The sequence below is a fragment of the Oryctolagus cuniculus genome, chromosome 1 (assembly GCF_051225735.1).
Source record: "Oryctolagus cuniculus isolate XC-2025 breed Fujian yellow rabbit chromosome 1, ASM5122573v1, whole genome shotgun sequence".
NCBI lineage: Eukaryota > Metazoa > Chordata > Mammalia > Lagomorpha > Leporidae > Oryctolagus > Oryctolagus cuniculus.
In genome coordinates this window covers 38721336-38735131 of record NC_142867.1, presented here as the reverse complement: position 1 = coordinate 38735131, position 13796 = coordinate 38721336, and the positions used below count along the sequence as shown (strand labels likewise).

The following is a 13796-nucleotide window of genomic DNA, read 5'->3' as shown; positions in this document are numbered from 1 at the left end:
AGCTGGATTGGAAGAGGAGCAGCCAGGACTTGAACTGGCACCCATGACTTGAACTGGCACCCATATGAATGCCAGCATTGCAGGCAGCAGCTTTACCCGCTATGCCACAGTGTTATCTGTATACATTATTTTACCTGAACAGATCAGGTAAATTTCATGACGTAGGCAGTATTTGAAAGATTAAATGAAAAAGACATAGACCCTAACACATTAAAGTTCAAGGAAATTTCACTTCCAGATGCCAAAAATGTATTAATTCCTATATTCGTTATAATGTAGTCCAATGCATAGCCCTCGAGAATCGAGTAAAAGATCATGCCCCAAACTCAGCTTCACACTGGCTGGTTCCTTATTATTGTACAGGTCCCTGTTGTCACCTCTTTGATACTCATTTACCCTGCCCTCAGTGCCAGCTCTGGGCATTTAGCCCTGGTATCTTCACTAGTTTGATGGCTTGGGCCCTGTGCTTGTACCAATATAAGTTGGACCAGTCCTTCCATGCTGTCTCTCGCCTGTTTCCTCCCAGAGGACCTTTCTGAAACTATTCTACTAGATCACTCCTTCCCTCTTTACAGTACCTGTGTTTACTGTTTGCCTACATAATTTGATACTTCTACATTACAGATTTACAAGTTGTTTTGATTTTTCTTCATTTCCTACATTTGTACATTATTTCCTCCAATTACATTGTAAACTCTTTGGTGGTTGAGGGGTGTTTTCTTTTCCAACTTCTGTTCCCCTCTTCCCCAACACCCACTCCCAACTTACACAGGAGTGGATACATAGTAGAAATTTATATAAATACTACATATTAATTTATCATATCCTTATTACATTTTTTCTTTGTTTTTGGAAACTCAGGGACAAAGCCACAGTACCAGGGTGGAGTGGGTTACCGGTCTGTGCTCAAAAGTTTTCTATGCATATCTCCACTACCACTTACCACATCATGATTTTCTACTTATGTACCTGTGTCTCCATCTAGCTGATAGCATACTGGAAACAGAGATGATAGATTTTCTTCTTTGTTGCCCTAGGAACTAATGTAGGAACTGGCACATGACAAATGTTCAATTAATCATTGATGAAGTTAAGAAAGAGTGGATCAATCAACTTGATAACTTCACTTTTACCCAAACAAGAATTTTTACTTTTTGAATTGGTTTAAGTCAACAAATTGAGATGTTTGAACCATTTACATATGTAGCCCCAAGCCTTGTGAAAATAGGAATCATATTCTTAGGAAACAACAACAAAAAAATAGACCTAAAATTGAAAGGAAAAAAAATTGAAGAGATCTTCTGACAATTAATGACTTTAATGTTCTAACCAGGAACATTATGTTCCTTTCAAGGTTTTAAACTTAAAGGAAAACTCTAGCAGTAGAATTTCAGTCAGGATAGAGAGCTATTTTGAGGTCTCTTGACAATGCTTAATTCACACCTAAGAGATAATTCTCATATGTCTTCTGGAAACTCCACTATTGCTCCCACTTCCCCACCCAGCAACCAAAACAAGGCAGCTTAAAATCTTAGGAAGTAGAGAAGAAAAGCTCTCTCTGCTCATGTTACATGTTTCCTCCACTGTCTTGGGTGGAGTTCATCAACCAGATTGAGGCATGTCTAGGCTGTACTCTCCACACCTGCTCTGGGATCCTGAGCCCAGGTATAAATCAGACACTTCCAAGTTGGCATTCAAGAGAAGATCTTCTGGTTCAATGGCCCAACCAAAAAAACAAGAGAAATGTATTACCCAATTACCATCATACCCTAAGCTAAAAATATATCCTTCCTTGCATTTCTCTCTACCTGACCATTCATTGTCTGGCTTAAAAAAAAAAAAACTCTCATCAAAAGCTAGAAAAATTGGCATCAGTGGTTTAACATAATTTAGTTAAAAGTTAATTCTCCTTTGCCATGAGCTATGGATGATTTATTTAGAGAATTATTACCATTCATTGTTCATTGAGTTTTATCCTTCTGAATTTCCACTGATGTAGCATGATGTGTTACTAGGAAAAATATTATGATTTTAATTGCTTTTTGGCATCTTATAAGAATATTTCTCACTACTTAACATCTGCAGTCAACAGATGTTTAAATACAGCTCCCTCAATGACTAAAATTTGGCAAAATGTGTAGTCATTGGAGCAGCTTAAAATTCTAAATATACCTCTAGGACCATGATACAGGCAGATGAAATACTGCTTGTATGTGTTTTATATCAAATAGTAAAATATTATATACCGTCTCTCTCAGAGATGACAGGTTTCAGGGAATGAACAAGAACAGCCACACCAGCAATATTCTCTAAGTGGGACTACGTTGTATGATCATGACCAATTGCAATGGGGACCCTTTTAAAATGCTTCTGTTTATTGTGATGAACTCTAGAGGCTAACAGAAGCAAAGCAGTGAAGCTGACAAGTTTGTCCCTTCTGCTTCCCTCTTGGTATCGTTATTTTCTCTGACTCAGATCCCCAGTCACTTTTAAGAAGACAGATTCTAAGATTAATGCGTCAGACTTGACTTCAAATTAATAGATCAACCTTCGGTTAATTCAGGCAAAGATCCACTAACACCAATGTCTGTGTTTGCATGAATCTGTCTTGGGAACAGGGAGTGGGCAGGTGCAGAGGGGAGATGATGGCTCAGTTAAACATTTAACTGACTGTCTATCATGATTAGCATGACTTAAAGAAATCCAGAGGCAATTAAGAGTTGCAATCCAGGGCCGGCACCATGGCTCACTTGGTTAATCCTCCACCTGAGATGCCAGCATCCCATATGGGTGCCGGGTTCTAGTTCAGGTTGCTCTTCGTCCAGTCCAGCTCTCTGCTGTGGCCCTGGAGGACAATGGATGATGGCCCAAGTCCTTGGGCCCCTGCACCCGCATGGGAGACCGGGAAGAAGCACCTGGCTTCTGGCTTTGGATCGGCACAGCAACGTCCATAGCGGCCATTTGGGGAGTGAACCAATGGAAGGAAGACCTTTCTCTCTGTCTCTCTCTCTCTCTCTCACTGTCTATAACTCTACCTGTCAAAAAAAAAAAAAAAAAAAAAAGAGTTGCAACCCAATCACAATTTTCAACAATTTATTTCCACTGACCGTTTTTACTTTCAACAACAATAGAAATTTATTTCCACATCAAGCATCCAGGAAGCAGTAGCAGAATGAGAAACCCACATTTTCTTTCTTTCTTTTTTAAGTATTCATTTTGTTTATTTGAAAGGCAGAGTTACAGAGAGAGAAAAAAGCAGAGACAGAGAGAAAGGTCTTCCATCCACTGGTTCACTCCCCAAATGGCTGCAAAACCAGCGCTAGACCAGGCTGAAGCCAGGAACTAGGAGCTTCTTCTGGGTCTCTCATGTGGGTGCAGAAACCGAAGCACTTGGACCATCTTCCACTGCACATTAGCAAGTAGCTATATGGGAAGTGGAGCAGTCTGGACTTGAACTGTCACCCATATGGAATGCCAACATTGCAGACAGCAGCTTTACCCACTAAACACCATGATACCAACCCTGAGAAGCCCACATTTTCTAGTTAAACTCACAGTCAAAGGAACTGTAATTATTTGAGATTCTGGTTACTATATGAAGGTTTTTAATAGCACATCTCAGGCCTGAGCTCATGATATCATTCTGTCCCCTGCCCTCCATAGCTTAAAATGCTACTGGAGAGGGCCAGTGCCATGGCTCACTAGATTAATCCTCTACCTGTGGCCCCGGCATCCCATATGGGCGCCAGTTCTATCCCAGCTGCTCCTCTTCCAGTCTAGCTCTCTGCTGTGGCCTGGGAAGGCAGTGGAGGAAGGCCCAAATGCTTGGGCCCCTGCACCCACATGGGAGACCGGGAAGAAGCACCTGGCTCCTGACTTCAGACTGGCGCAGTTCCGGCCATAGTGGCCATTTTGGGGGGTGAACCAATGGAAGGAAGACCTTTCTCTCTGTCTCTCTCTCTCTTACTGTATATAACTTTACCTGTCAAATAAAAAAATGCTATTAGGGAAACAAGATTCAAACACATAAAACAATAGAATAGTGTCAGTATTGTAATGGTTAATTTTGTGTCAAGTTGGCTGTGCTATTCCTTAAAGTTTCTCTCTCCCTCTTCATATATATTTACATATTTGTGTGACTGTATAATATATACATATATAATCAGAGATACATACATATATATATATATATATGTTTTTCTGGAGAACCTTGACTAACATGATACAAATAAGGAACATCTGGATTCAGAGAAGGGGACTGAGGCCAGGAGGAGTGAAGGTAGGCTTCATGAGAGACAAATAGCATCAAGTTAAGAGAAGTGCACTAGAGATGGTTCATCACGTAGAAAGACCAGGAGATTGGGTCTGTGCCCTTGAGAGGTCAGTCCTAGCCTGATATTTTGGAGGTGTGTTGGAGAGCAGTAGATACTAAGATTGGATGGGTTGGTAGGACTTGAGGACTGATACATAGAAAAGGGCTTTGCCTTTTTCCTTCCATCCAGGGTGTCAGGATCTCCCCCTCTGGGAACTGGCCAGGTTGCCGCGAAGGAAGAGTCAAGGAGACTGAGGAAGGTCAAGCTAAACACATTTTATACTCTAGGCGACTAGAAGGAGAGATTGCTCAAGCCTACTCCTGCAGGCACAAGGCGCTATGGACCAGGGGCTTCTCCCCACGGGCACAAAGCGCTACGGACTGGGGAGAGAGGCTGAGCAACCTCTGGTTTACAATGGCTGAGGGTCCCCTAATACACAGTTTCTAGAGGCTAGCCCCGCCCACCGACCGACTTCTCAGGGTCCTGTAGTCATGGCGACGACAGTTATGACAGTTGGCTTGTGGTTTGCGGTTAGGCCGTCCAATCAGGCCGTCCCTTTTCAAACTTATGCTCTAGAGTGGTTACTTTTCTACAGCGCAGTTAATTTCTTTCAAACTGCACTACAGTTACTTTCTCTGAGAATGGATCCCTAACACAGGGAACTTAGAATTACTGCATTTTTCAAAACTGAGTCATATTTTCTATAACTGACAGCAGCGTCCACTTCAGACTGTCTACAGCTGTCCCCAGCTATCACCATATTCTGTGTACTTCCTATCCATCCATAAAGGCATTTTGTCCTCCAAAGAGGGATGGCCTCCAAATAAATTTTAAAAGAACCTCATCAAGGGAACCTGGATGTGAAGACGAAGTCACAACACAGGAAGAAGGTTCCTTTCTGAGAGAGTAGAAAATTTTAGAAAGTCCAGAAGAACCAGAAATTCAAACCCAGGTGGGTGAGCATTCCTGTTTGTGCAAACATCACAATCCATTTGAGGAAGTGAATCTTTCAAGTGATATTTAAATGGTTAGATAACAGCCAACCATCTCAGAGTCAGAAATGGAGCTTTTGCAGCTGACTCAGCCCCTCTCGACTGAGACTAAGAAGGTGGAATGACTTAATGAACATTAAAACCCACATTACTTTTTAAAAATTGTGAGGGAAGTGGTAGCCAAAAGGGGACAAAAATCTAAACTATCCACACACTTGCCACTTGAAAACTATGTTTCATGAAGTGATAACCTCTTTTCTTTAAATCTCCCATCTTATTATTAGTAGTCAATATGAATCTTATTACACAAACTGAGATGTGCAAAATTTAGCACTTTATTTTTTGGCATAAGAGTAAATCCAATTCTGAGGCTGTAACCATTTTAATCCCATCAGATGCTTAAGAATTCAATCTCAGCCATTACTGTCACCCAGAGATGGGCAAAAGTCCCAGGGTTTCGTGTAGCACCTATCCCCAGGGAGGTCTTTTCAGCCGTTGGACATGGTCTATGAAATTTACTGTTGAGGTGTTTGTGGTGTCAGATCACATAGTCCCTTCCAGTTCTGGCCCTTTGCTGCCTCTTTTAAATCCAGGAAAGTCTTTGGGGAGGTTTTGGAATTCCCAACTCCCTGGCTCATCCCATCTGAGATCTTCCTCTTCTGGAGAGTGTTCCAGGACTGACAGACTGCCATTCCCCTTCCATTGCAAACACCTTCCCTTCTCTCTCCAGCTCCTCCAGAACACCAAGTACACTCTCCTCAAACGGTTGAGCCTTTTTAAAAGTCAGGACCAGGATCGGAAGTGTCTTGCAGACAACTTTGGCTTCTGGCCCCATGACAAACATCTCCCTTGTGGTAAGAGGCCACAAAGAAGCCTGACCATCTGCTTACAATGGACAGAGTGAAGAAATACAGGGAGAACAAACACAAGTTAATATCCCCCAAACTATACCATCATACAGTGTGGATGATTTGATGAGTATTTTTCCCAAGTTTTCTTGTGCTTACAAAGCAAAATATCTATCTACACACATTTTTTAAGCAAAAGAGGATCAAACTGTACCTACATGGTTCTGACTTGCTTTTTCACTTAGTATAGTACTGATGTGTTTCTAGATTATACTTCTTTTATTCAATGGCATTATGTATTGCTACACTGTTGGGATACTCAGGTGGTTTCTACAATTTTACAAACAATGCTACATCGTGCACATATATGCATGTCTTCCTGTTATTATTTTTCCAGGAAACAGTGAACTGACTATGTTGAGCAGGTGGTTAATGAATTGACACCCAGGTTTATTTGCAAACTGACAGTAGTTCTCCATTTGTCTGCACTGTATGCCCTGGCCAGCTCTGGAACACTGGTTAGCACATGCTGGTTTTTGAGAAAGTCAGGACACAAAAATTAATGTTCTAATCTTTGATGAATTTGATAAAGGTGGTGGAGTTGGTGCAAAAATCATTCCAAACATCTCCCTAGTTTACCTCAGTGAGTAGGACTCTCACTATTAGTGTTCAGGTGACAAGAATTTGGGCTATGCAACAAACTAGCTCAGGAACAATTGACAATTCATCTTCCACTCCAGGTTTCAGGTGTATCATTTGCAAAATGGGGATAATACAAACAAATGGTCTCCAGGGACTTCCTACAGTGACATCACACATGTTACCTGTTTGATGAGTCTACAACATACATCCTCCTGGGCTGGTAACTGGCCTCTGTCTGTGAAGGAATGGCAGACTGTGGACTCTACACACCCTGCCACACCTCTTCCGTTTCCTACTTTATATTTTAGCAATACTACATTTATGTTTCCTCAGAAGCAGACCCTGCAACAAAGTTTAAGAGGTTTATCCTTGCTAAGTGCAGCAAAGGCAAGTCAGGCCCAGGAAAGTGATGCAGCGAAGGGAAGTGACTGACAAGCTGTGCTATCAAGCCAGAGTTTAACCACAGACAGCAACGTTGGAAACATGTACAACACATGCCTTAGGGTTAGCTCACCTGAAGAGCATATGAGCAGGGCCATGTACACACCAGCTCCCATCAGCACACCTCAATGTGCTATTGTGTTAATTACCAGCACATCTAGCCCATCACTCAACAGTAGAGCTGTTTCCCTTGGATTAGAGAAAACCATACAGGTCAAAATATGAGAAGAATTCTTGGGCATGCGACTAGAAAATAAGGCCTACAAGTTCTGCTATGTTGTTCTCCTAGCTCTCCTTCCCCCAGGTTGATTTACTCTGTTGTGCATTTGCTTATCTTGTCCTTTCTGCTGTCTCTCTCCAGCTAATACTTAATATTTAATCCTCAGATATTGAAGCTTTGTGTTCTTCATTGTACAATGGAAATGGTGGTAATTCTTATCTCAAAATAACTGTTAGAATTAAATAGTAATGTTAGAAAGCACATCTAGAAGTGGCAGCCAGTTAGCAAGTCATTGACAAATGTCAGTTATTATTTTTATTATTCTCTTAGCCACATCAAGTGATACTGCTTTGTAGCAGTTAGAGGAGGTTAAGGGAAAAGGTTCATACTTAATTATGGATATTTTCTATATACAAACTTGTCTTCTCCTATGGAAAGTGAGTTCTCCAGGGGGACATCACCATGGATTACTCAGATTGGCATCCCTTGCAACTGCCATTGGGCCTAGTCTATTTTTTTCTGTTAATAAAGAATAAACAGAGAATTTGGTTACATTCACTCATACATACATAAAGCCTTTGCTTTAAGATTTTGAGTAAAATATAAACTTCACCAAATTGTAGTAATGTACTTCCTTTGTAATACATACACTGCCACTACTGTTCCCCCCTTGAAGTACGCACGCGTGCGCGCACGCGCGCACACACACACACACACACAACTAAATACTTTTTAATATTTCTGAAAGAGGAAAGAGGTGACACTGACAGTAGAGGGCCTGGCTCTTGGTATCAGATGGGTGAAAGTATTTGGAGATGGTGGGGGAGATTTTCTAAATCAGGAAAAGAATACTTCATGGGAAAAATATCAAAATCAAAACTAGATTTGACTCCAAGCTCCTTGACATGCTAGTTGGAAGAATTGGGGCAAGCAATTTGGACAAAACATCTCTTTACTAAGTTTCATCATGAAATGCAGATGCTGTTCCTGGGATGTTGCAAGAGATCACTGAAATAAGATAATAATCATCAGGGCTAGCACTGTGGTATAGTAGGTTAAGCCTCCACCTGCGGTGCCAGCATCCCACATAGGTGCTGGTTCAAGTCCTGGCTGCTCCACTTTAGATCCAGTTCCCTTCTAATGTCCAGGGAAAGCAGTGGAAGATGCCCCAAGTGCTTGGGCCCCTGCACCCATGTGGGAGGTCCAAAGAAGTTCCTGGCTCTTGGCTTCGGATCAGCCCACCTCTGGCTGTTGCGGCAATCTGGGGAGTGATCCAGCCAATGGAAGATCTCTCTGTCTCTTCCTCTCTGTGTCTGTAACTCTGCCTCTCATATAAATAAATAAGCCTTAAAAAAAAAAAACGCATGATGAGTTGTTGAATAATTATGTACCAAAAACAGTATTAGGGGATTACACACACTTTACCTTCTTTCTTTTTTCTTTTTTTTTTTTTTTAAGATTTATTTATTTATTTGAAAGATTTACACAGAGAGAGAAGGAGAGGCAGAGAGAGAGGTCTTCCTTCCACTGGTTAATTCCCCAATTGGGCACAATGGCCAGAGCTGCGCCAATCTGAAGCCAGGAGCTTCCTCTAGGTCTCCACATGGGTGCAGGGACTCAAGGGTCTGGGCCATCTTCTACTGCTTTCCCAGGCCATCTCAGAGAGCTGGATCAGAAGTAGAGTAGCCAGGACTCGAACCAGTGCCCATATGAGATGCCAGCACTACAGGCAGCGGCTTAACCTGCTATGTCACAGCTCCAGCCCCTACCTTCTTTCCTATAATTAGCCTATAAGATGGCTATTATCATTCTTATTTTACAGATGAAAATTGGGCCTCAGTGATAAGTAACTTGTGCCACATCCAATAGCTAAAGAATATGTATTTATAGAATATAGTAGGTATTTTACACATGTGAGCTCTCTCCTTTATTTTTTTTAAGATTTATTTATTTATTTGAAAGTCAGAGTTACACAGAAAGAAGAGAGGCAGAGAGAGAGAGAGGTATTCCATCCACTGGTTCACTCCCCAATTGGGTACAACGGCCAGAGCTGGCTGATCCGAAGCTTCTTTGGACCTACCACATGGGTCCACTGCTTTCCAAGGCCACAGCAGAGATCTGGATTGGAGGTGGAGCAGCCAGGACTCGAACTGGTGCCCATATGGGATGCCAGCACTCCAGGCGGTGGCCCTACCTGCTACGTCACAGCGCCAGCCCCAAGCTCTCTCCTTTCACTAGACTTGCAGAATAACCATGTACAATTTTTAAATTGTCTGATTATTGAAGATAAAACCCTTGGATGAGTGTTCCTTCCTTGCTGGAGCAGGATTGGCTGAATTACCATCATGTTCTTTGTGAATTTGATAGCCTGTTAATCCACCGAGGCCATGACCTTATTGTCATGTGTTGACTTCCTCTGTCGCCAGTGTTTCTCCAGGGGCCTCCATCTGCATTTATTTGTGGCTGTCTCTCTCACTGAGATTTCCTCCTTTACTTGATTCCCAAGATAATTTCTCATTGGAGCCTGAGAGATAATGTCAAAATCAATCAACTCCTGACAAGCTTTGTAAATATAATCCTTCAGCTTTGCATGAAGAATATATCTACTGAAGCAGGTGTTTTGCATCATAGTTAAGAAACTGGTTATGGGGGCTGGCGCTGTGGCATAGTGGGTAAAGCCGCCATCTGCAGTGCTGGCATCCCTATGTGCCAATTTGAGTCCTGGCTGCTCCTTTTCCATTCCAGCTCTCTGCTATGGCCTGGGAAAGCAGTGGAAGAAGGTCCAAGTCCTTGGGCCCCTGCATCCGCGTGGGAGACCTGGAAGAAACTCTTGGCTTCTGGCTTCTGGCTTCTGGCTCCTGGCTTCGGATAAGCTCAGCTCCAGCTGTTGTGGCCATTTGGGGAGTGAACCAGTGGATGGAAGACTCTCTCTTTCTCCCTCTCTCTCTCTGCCTCTGCCTCTCTGTAACTCTGCCTTTCAAACAAATAAATAAACTTTTTGGAAAAAGATACTGGTTATGGCATCCATGTCCCACAAGGAATCTGGTTTCTATTTCCAGCTCCAACTCCTGACTCCAGCTTCCTACTAATGCAGACCCTGGGAGGTAGTGATGGCTCAAGTAGTTACATCCCTGCCACCCCATTTGGGAGACCTGGGTAGAGTTCCTTGCTCTCAGCTTCAACCTAGCTCAGCACAGACCCAACTATGGCAGAAATTTGGGGAATGAATCAGTGGGTGAGATCTCTCTCTTTCTCTCTAGTTCTCTCTCTCACTCTGAAACAAATAAAATTTAAAATAGAATATCTTACTTAAAAAGAAAACAGAATATCTCTATTACCCTGTCCTTGCAGGATCAATGAGGTAACCCAGAGGAGAACTAGGAGGTTAGAACACTCCCTATATGTAGAATCTCATGGATGGGTGGACTTCAGGTTCAAAGAACCTCGGCCCCCTTGTGGGAAGATGGAGGAAGTACCCTTCCATTGGACTTCTGGGAACTCCAGGTGGACATGGGAATCCTTGATCCAACAAGGATAATCAAGACCCCACTTAGCCATAGAACTTAGAATCTTTTCTTCCGTTCTCCCTCAGTATGACCTTCTGTGCAGAGGGTGCCAATGATGCCTCGGAAGGTTTGAACAGGTTTCTGAGGAGAGGTCAAGGCTTCAATCTCAGGATTATTTCCTTCCTCAAAACAGAGCCAGAGCATGCAAGGCAGCAGCTATGGGGGGATTGCAGACTGCTGGGGATGTGCCTTATAATGTGGTTTTGTAAAAAAAAAAAATGAATTAGTTGCAACATTTAAAATGAGAGACTTCACATGAAACTCCAGATTTCTGGCTTCTCTTGAAATATCACATCTGATAATCCTGGGCTGGCATTTCCACAGCAAGAGTAAGCTGACTCTGAGGAAGCCTCTTCACATGGGGCAGGCCCTCTTCTCTGTGCTGTTTCCCACTTGGTCCCAGGCTACCTGTTTGGTTCACTGGCATTTGAGTTTTAGAGGAAGGAATGGAAAGGAAAATAAATATGAGGTTAAAAGATTTATTGATCCAATCCAGTTTATAAAAGAAAAATTAGAAGATACTTTATATAATATTGCCTTTGTATATTTTTATTCAATTTTTATAAAAAAGATTTTTATTTATTTGATAAGGCCAGCACTGTGGTGTAGTGGGTAAGGCGTCACCTGCAGTGTTGGCATCCCATGTGGATGGTTCAAGACCTGGCTGCTCCAGTTCCCATCCAGCTCTCTGCTATGGCCTGGGAAAGCAGTAGAAGATGGCCCAACTGCTTGGGCCCCTGCCCCAACATAGGAGACCCAGAAGAAGCTCCTGACTCCTGGCTTCAGATCAATCCAGCTCTGGCTGTTGTGATCATTTAGGGAGTGATACAGCAGATGGGAGACCTCTCTCTCTCTCTCTCTCTCTCTCTCTCTCTCTCTGCCTCTCTGTTACTCTGCCTTTCAAATAAATAAATATTTTAACACATATTTTTATTTATTTGAAAGGAAGAGTAACAGAGAGGCAGAGAGAAAGAGAGATCTTCCATCTGCTGTTTCACTCCCCAAATGGCTGCAACAGCAGAGGCTGTGCCAGGTTGAAGCCAGAAGCCAAGCGCTTCTTCCTGTGTCTCCTACATGGATGCAGGGCCCATGCACTTGGGCCATCTTCTGTTGCTTTCCCAGGAGCATTAGCAAGGAACTGAATTGCAGTGGAACATCTGGGACTTTACCTGTGCTGGTATGGGATGCCAGTGTTGCAGCCAGAGGCTTAACCTGCTACACCACAACACCGGCCCCATATTATTCTAATCTTGCAGAAAGATAAACTGGAGACCAGAGAAGTTAATTAATATGATCAAAGTCATATGGTTGCTAAGTGGTGGAACCATAATTTGAGGTTGGGTTTCTCTGGCTTCAAGTTGAATTACCACTAAATCCTGCTCTACCTTTCTACCACAATGGCTTCACCTAGGATCTGTTTCCTGCTTATGAAGGATGGACATACATTTCTGCAGCTCCAGAGCACCTGATGCCCTGACAGTATTTCAGAGTTAACATACCAATCTTCTGGGGCCAGCATTGTGGTGCAGTGGGTTAAGCTCCTGCCTATGATGTTAGCATCCCATATAGCTGGTTTATGTCCCGTGTGCTCAACTTCCAGTCCAGCTCCCTATTAATGTGCCCTGGATAAACAGCAGAAGATGGTGCAAGATGGGCCCTTACACCCATGTGGGACACTTGGAAGAAGCTTGTGGCTTCTGGCTCCTGGCTCTTGGCTTTGGCCTGGCCTAGCCCTAGCCATTGCAGCCCTTTGAGGAATGAACCTGTCCATGGAATATCTGTCTGACTCTCCTTTTCTCTCTGTAACCCTGCCTTTCAAGTAAAAAAATATAAAATACCAGTTTTCATACTTGATAACAGGAAAACCCAACTTGATTTTCTCCTGCACTGGCTGGCATCCCCTCTGCTGAGTCTCTGATGAGAATATGTGTGATGATATTCAGATAGGAAGGGAGAAACCTCTTTGTATATCTCCAAGGTTACCATTTGCATTAAAGGGAAAAGAGATTGGATGACTCTCAGTCCAGCAATTCAGCAGCCCATCTGCACTTCACATCACTGGCCTAAATTTTCAGCCTCATTAAATTCTTTCAGGTCATCTGGTCCCAATTTTTGTGGTTGCCGGAGTTCGTATTTATGTCCCATGAGTTACTGCCATTGCTAACCTGAGCTTTGCTGCTCCCACCTCCCCACACTCTTAATTACTCCTGCAGTACTTCCGGTATTATTTTAAAAGTCTTCTTTTATCCAATTATTTCCAGGAGCCCAAAGACGTTGCTGCACATGCATCAGTCACTTGGTCTTCTGGGTTTCTACATGGTATCTACCTTATTTTGCCACATTTCCCTGGTGATCTGCTTGTGCTGGGCACCAGTCTCCCTCCTGACACCAGTGCCAAGAGATGTCCAGGTTATATGGGGTTGACATGCAGTGGTGGGTAGAATGAATGCTTCTCATGTGATATATTACAGCATAGCTACCAAACTGATGGTAGCCTGATGTCTTAGAGTCTTAGCATGGTGGGTTTTGTCTCAGCACCCATTTGCCTCTGTATATACCCTTACATTGCTTCATAAAGAAGATGCTGTGGGGAACTGGACTGACACACATAACACTAAGCCAGAGTTTGTTCCTCTCCTTTAATGACGAAGGCTTTATTACCACAGCAATACTGTAACTTCTCCCACAGACTGTGTTGTTTTTCATAGGTGGGTCTTCACTGCCCTGTGAAAACCCTTGTTATCTTGCCTGCAGTAAGCATGACCGGGTCTTAG

The 13796-nt window shown here is 42.9% G+C and overlaps 1 long non-coding RNA gene across 22 annotated transcripts in view; it reads left to right on the top strand.

The window, feature by feature from the left end:
- LOC103351120 (uncharacterized) overlaps nucleotides 1–13796 on the top strand; it is a 219544-nt gene that overhangs the window by 158545 nt on the left and 47203 nt on the right. For 16 of the 22 annotated variants that reach the window (XR_011387953.2, XR_016218149.1, XR_016218092.1 and 13 more), the window contains one exon: nucleotides 10202–10465. The exons of the other annotated variants lie outside the window; for them this stretch is intronic. This is a non-coding gene — a long non-coding RNA (uncharacterized LOC103351120). Of the gene's footprint in view, nucleotides 1–10201; nucleotides 10466–13796 lie in introns of those variants that run through there. 22 annotated transcript variants of the gene reach the window in all.